The sequence below is a fragment of the Elephas maximus genome, chromosome 14 (genome assembly GCF_024166365.1).
Source record: "Elephas maximus indicus isolate mEleMax1 chromosome 14, mEleMax1 primary haplotype, whole genome shotgun sequence".
Classification (NCBI taxonomy): domain Eukaryota; kingdom Metazoa; phylum Chordata; class Mammalia; order Proboscidea; family Elephantidae; genus Elephas; species Elephas maximus.
In genome coordinates, this window is record NC_064832.1 from 66768030 (window position 1) to 66775102 (window position 7073).

The window sequence follows — 7073 nt, forward strand, 5'->3', positions numbered from 1 at the left end:
TCCATGGAACATTGTTCTGTAGGATGCTAACAGAAAATGCAGCAAAATGAATTCTGTGCTTTAAACACTGGGGAAAAAAATTGGTTACACAATATTAAACATCTTTATCTGAAGAGGATACTGCAATAGTTGTGTCTGACTTATCTACTGCTGCTATAACAGAAATGCCACAAGTGGGTGGCTTCAACAAACAGAAATTTATTCTCTTACAGCCTAGTAGGCTACAAAAATTCAGGGCATCAGCTCCAGGGGAAGGCTCTCTCTTCTCTGTCAGCTCTGGGAGAAGGTCCTTGTCATCAATCTTCCCCTGGACTATGAGCATCCCAGCACAGGAACCTCGGGTTCCAAGGACACGCTTTGCTCCCAGCATTGCTTTCTTGGTGGTATGAGGTCCCCGACTTTCTGCTCATTTCTCTTTCCTTTTATCTCTTGGAGGATAAAAGGTGATGCAGACCACACCCCAAGAAAACTCCCTTTATATTGGATCAGGGATGTGACCTGAGTAATGGGGTTACATCCCAACCTAATCCTCTTTAATATAACCCAGCCTTGCCTCATTAACCACAGGAAGGGATTAGAGTTTACAACACATAGGAAAATGACATCAATAACGTAATGGAGGACAACCACACAATACTGGGAATCATGGCCTAACCAAGTTGACACATATTTTGGGGGGACACAGTTCAATCCATAACAGGCTGTTAACTTGTTCATTTTCATTGTGACTCCAGAAGACAGGGCTACATAGTAACCAATGATTCCTCAAATATTTTAATCACCCAATTTTTCAAACACCTTTTCACACTCTGGGAATATTTTCCCATGGAAATTATGTACTATCCAGCAATCCTAGGACATTACCCAGCCCACTCACTGTTCTGTAGCCCCTGCCTCATCTCAAACTTCCAATATGCCTTCACCCCTCCTTACTCTCCACTGATAGCCTTGATTCTTATTTCTCTGAGACAACAGAAGCACTCAGGAGTGAATCTGCACATATATGCTTTCACCACTCCAGCTATCCATCTTCTTAGAACTCTGTCTTCCCTTGTGACACCATGGATAAACCATCAACGCTCCTATCTGAAACCAACTCTTCCACTTTGGGCCTTACGTTCCTTAGATTCTCACCCACTCACGTATATTACTCCAGTAATTGTTTCCTCACTTCTGCATCACCAGTTTTTCCTTCCTCACTGAATCATTCCCTTCGGTATACTACATGCTATCCTTTACCCAGAATTAGAAAATATATTTTAAAACCTCCCTCTTAACCACAGAGTCTACTTCAGATCCCACTCCATTTTTCTGCTTTACTACAACACAAGTCTGCCAAAAAGTGTTCTTTTTTTTTTCTTTTCTGTACTCTATTTCTCTTTTCTCATCCTTTCTTGAAATCAATTCAATAAGACTTTCACCCCCATCACTGTACTAAAGCTGCAACTGCCAAGGTCAACAACAGTTAAATCTAGTGGTTAAGTCTCGAGGTAAATCCTCAGTCTTCACCATCTTGACCTGTCAGCAGTATTGATCAAGAAGATGAAGTTTAACACTAACACAAACTGATAGTTAACGTGATAGTTTAGCACACTCTCCTACTTGAAACACTTTCTTCTCTTGCCTTCCAGAATACCACACTTTCCCAGTGTTTTTTTTTTTCCCCCTAAATTTTTCTAGCGTTGATTCCAGGTTCACTGATTGATCTCTTGACTATTTCCACCCATCCTCTTATTGATCTCATCTAGTCTTGATGACTTTAATGACCATCTTTATTTTGATAACTCCCAAATATATATCTTAAAGTGCCGTTAACTCCAGATTTATAAATCCTACTGTCTACTTGGAAACCCTGGTGGGGCAGTAGTTAAGAGCTATGGCTGCTAATCCAAAAGGTCAGCAGTTTGAATCCACCAGGTGCTCCTTGGAGACCCTGTGGGGCAGCTCTACTCTGTCCTATGGGGTTTGTTGTTATGATTTGGAATCAACTCAATGGCAATGGTTTGGTTTGGCACTGTCTACTCTGTACCTTAAAATTTTGCTGAAGATCATTCAAAAGCAGTTGCAACAGTACATTGACAGGGAACTACCAGAAGTTCAAGCTGCATTCAGAAGAGGAAGTGGAACAAGGGATACTGTTGCTGATGTCAGTTGGATCTTGGCTGAAAGCAGAGAATACCAGAAAGATGTTTACCTGTGTTTTACTGACTATGCAAAGACATTCGACTATGTGGATCATAACTAGTTATGGATAACATTAAGAAGAACGGGAATTCCAGAACACTTAATTGTGCTCACAAGGAACCTGTGCATAGATGAAGAGGCAGTTGTTTGGACAGAACAAGCAGATACTATATGGTTTAAAGTCAGGAAAGGTATGAGTCAGGTTGTATCCTTTCATCATACTTATTCAACCTGTATACTGAGCAAATAATCCAAGAAGCTGGACTATATGAAGAAGAATGGGGCATCAGGATTGGAGGAAGACTCATTAACAACCTGCAACATGCAGATGACACAACCTTGCTTGCTGATAGTGAAGAGAACTTGAAGCCCTTACTAATAAAGATCAAAGACCACAGCCTTCAGTATGGATTGCACCTCAACATAAAGAAAAATCCTCACAACTGGACCAATGAGCAATATCATGATAAATGGAGAAAATATTGAAGCTGTTAAGGGTTTCATTTTACTTGAACCCAAAATCAACACCCATGGAAGCAGCAGTCAAGAAATCAGATGACATATTGCACTGGGTAAATTTACTGCAAAAGACTTTTTAAAGTATTGAAAAGCAAGTGTTGAGGGCTAAGTTGCGCCTGACCCAAGCCATAGTATTTCTAATCACCTCATACGCATGTGAAAGCTGGACAATGAATAAGGAAGACCGAAGAATTGATGCCTTTGAATTATGACATTGGTGAAAAATATTGAATATACCATGAACTGCCAGAAGAACAAACAAATATGTATAGCTAGAATGCTCCTTAGAAGCAAGGATGGTGAGAATTCCTCTTATGTGCTTTAGACATGTTATCAGGACGGACCAGTCCCTGAAGAAGGACGCTGTGCTTTGTAGAGTACAAGGTCAGCAAAAAAGAGGAAGATCCTCAATGAGATGGATTGTTACAGTGGCTGCAATAATGGGCTCAAGCATAGCAAAGATTGTGAGGATGGTGCAGGACCAGGTAGCTTTTCATTCTGTTGTACATAGGGTCTCTGAGTTGGAACTGACTCAATGGCACCTAACAACACAACAAAACTCTATCTATGTGTACAATAGGCACCAGAATTAATTTGTCTAAAACTGAACTCCAGAGCTTACAGTCCTCCAACTCTGGCCCTAAACCTACTCTTCATAGTATTCTTCATCTCAGTAAACACGAACTACCTTTGTTTTCCCCATTATTAAAGCAAAACTCTTAGTATCATCCTTGCCTCACTTGTTTTCTCACAGATCAAAAATGATGTTTCAGCAAATCCTGTTGACTCTACCTTCAAATTATAGACAGACTCTCACATTCTCTCATCACTTCCATTGCTTCTATCCTTTAGCTTTCATTTGGACTATTGCAGAAGTCTCCTATCGAACCTCCTACTTCCATCCTCCCACTCTTACAGGTCCTTCTCAAAACACCAACCAGAGGAAACCTCTTAAAACATACATCGGATCTTATCACCCCTATGCTCATTGCCCCCACAATGATCCTCCATCTCATTCTCTATAAGCTTCTCATTCCTTACACAGCAGTACGAAGCAGTCATGATCTGGTCTACCTGCTACCTCTGCAATCCCATGTCCCACTCCTTTCTCTTGCAGTTTTTCACCTACACTGGTCTCTTTGTTGTTCCTGCCCCAGGGCCCTGCACTTACTACTCCCTCTGCCTGGCACACTCCGCCCCAGGTGTATTAGTTACCTGGCACTGCTGTAATAATAAAAATTAAGAAAATACCACGAGTGGATGGCTTTTAAGAACGGAAATTTATTTTCTTATAGTTTTGGAGGCCAGAAGTCCAAATTAAGGGCACTGGATCTAGGGGAAAAAAAAAAGGGGAAGGTCCTTCTTTTTCTCTTTCAGCTTCTAGTAGTGGCCTGTAATCCTTGGTGTTCCTGGTCTTGTAGAAGCATCTGCTTCTGTCTTCGTGTGTGCGTGGGGTGGGGCGGGGGGAGGTGTGTGTGGTGTGGTGTGTGTCTGTGTCTGTGTCTGTACTCCCTTCTATAAGTCACCACTTGAAGGGATTAGGTTTACAACTATTCTGATACGATATGCTATTCTGATGACCACATTAACATAACAAAGAAAAACCCTGTTCACAAATAGGGTCGTATTCATAGGTACAGGAGATAGGATTTCAACATATCTTTTTTGGGGACACAATTCAATCCATAATGCCTAGATAGTACCTGTTGCATTTCCTCACCTCCTTATGGAGTCTGCCCGGGGGGTCTTCCCAGATAACCTTTTGAAAACAAGCTTATTTTTTATTTTCTGTCCCCCGACAACAGACGGTAATTTCAGTAAGGGCAGAGATTTTTGTTGGTTATATTCGTTGTCTAGAAGGGTACCTGGAACATTGTTGGTGCTCAGTAAATATCTAATGAAATAATGAATAGTACTCTAATATATGTAGCAGGAATCCTTCCCACCAAAATATCATCATACAGTTAAAGGCTAACACTCACACTTGGGAAGTTAGTATTTTAAAGGAGAGAGATCTGTTTCCATGAGTTAAGAAACAAAACTCCTGTTATCTTTATTGATCACTTACAATTTAACAAAATAATGATGTTGTGTTCCTGATTACTAATTTTAAGATTTAAAATGGCTGATAAGTTCATTTGTAATTAGTTGTACGAATATTAACTCATTTAGGGAATTAGGAGTATGAGTGGAAAATTTGCTTTAGAGTGCTGAGAAAATAATGAAAACCGAAGCTTAAGGGTAGTAGGTCTTGAGATAATATGAAAAAAATGTCATTTTATTGGCATTTTTATATCACCATTTACCTTTAAAAATGTAATCCTAGCTGGATAAAAATAAGATGTGATTAGGCATTTATAGTCAGTAGGCAAAGCTGTACAAACCCCAAACTAAGAAGAATTCCCAAATCTATGAGAAAGTCATGGAAAGCCTGGTGGCGTAGTGGTTAAGTGCTATGGCTGCTAACCAAAGTGTTGGCAGTTCGAGTCCACCAGGCGCTCTTTGGAAATTTTATGGGGCAGTTCTACTCTGTCCAATAGACTCGCTATGAATCGGAATCGACTGGACGGCACTGGGTTTGATTTTTTTTTTTTAGTTAGGAGAAAGTCAAAGGAAACCATAAGAAACATTGTCTAGGGAAATTATTGAAATTATAAATATATGAATCAGAAAGTAGACTTGACAGAAGTAACCTATCTCCAATATGATTTGGAGCTATTATAGTAATGAAATTAAGATTAAAGATGGCGCCTTATATGCTGATGAAAGGAGCCAACCAAAAATGTTAGGAAAAAAAAATCTGTATTTAATTTTTAATGTGTTCAAAATATGTGCTGGAAAGAAGAAGGATGAGGTGGACAAATACATACTAAAGTGTGATGGCACTCAGAGAGGATAAAGAGGCAATTAATAATGTACGAATGTTTCATTTTTGGCAGTATTCCCCAAACAAGCCAGTGGCCTGACTTTGGAATATAAATAGATGCTCTAGATGATACAGTACTTTAATGGAGAAAAGCAGTGGGGCACATACAACATGATGAAAATAGCCTGTAAGACCACCCAACCCATTTATTCTGATCCTAGATTTACCAAGCAATTTTTAAAATTTGGTTTCTCAACCCAGGCTGGTTGGTAAGAATATTAAGCTAAGTTTCTTGTTATTAATTATTCAAGTGTCATCCTGGTACACATAATTCATGTGTGACCTAGGGGCCAGGTGCACTTGTTTTCTCTTTCCAGCAAAATTATGAACTAGATAAATATTTCTAAACTGCTCTCTTCTCAAACATTAATCTTTACCTTTAGTCTTCTAGTCTATCACATTCTTTTACTCTATTGCTAAAGATTTTGTTTATTAATGCTTAGATACCGCCCTTTAAACTTACAGGATATTTTAAAGATGTTTGCTTTTAAAAAGAGGGCTCTTAACACCCAAAAGTTGGCCAAACCAAAGTTTGAAGTTCTGATAAAAATGGAAAGATATAACAATATAATGATAATTAAAAGCTATCATTTATTAAATGTTTGCTGTGTGCTATGGCTGCTAATCAAAGAGTCAGCAGTTTGAATCCGCCAGGCGCTCCTTGGAAACTCTATGGGGCAGTTCTACTCTGTCCTATAGGGTCGCTATGAGTTCTAATTGACTTGACCACAGTGGGTTTGTTCTGGGTTATGTGCCAATCACTCTCAAGATGTATACTGGGCTTAGTTTTCACATAGGTACAAAATTTGGGTCTTAAAGATGAAAGTGCTTTTGGCCCCATTAGATCTGAAATTATCTAAACTTAGGAGCTCCCAGTCTTCCTGGATTGTGGAACTTTTTGAATTGCCAATTCAAGTTTACTCAATCATTTCCTGAATTCAGTGAGGTTAATTTAAGTTTTCTGATCAGTCAGTTTATGATTCTCTATCAGTTTTTTGTTTGTTTGTTTTGTTTTTTTTTAAGCCAGGTGTTGAGCTAAAACTTGGGTCAGCGAGGGGCTGCAGGAGGGACCGATAAACATATCATCCTGCCCTAAGTGTTCTAGATGTTATCCTCTTTGCTCCTTCAGTCCAGCAAGTTGTAGCTGGTCCTGTCTGGACTTAAGCATCCGTTGCATACATTGCCAACCCCTTATCTCACCAATGGTCCTCAGTTGCCAGATGATGCTTTCTTCATTTTCCTTATTTCAAATATGAGGTCTCTTTTGGTTCACCTGTGCTCTCCGTGTAAACCTCTGAGAATTTCCCTACACCACACTCAGGTCAAGGGCCTCAGAGGTCCAAGGACTCAGAGAACTTATTCAGCCATTGTCACTCAAGAGCATTTGGTTTGATATTAGATTTAGAGCTTCTCTAGGAGGCTTCAATTCTTATGGGCTTTACCT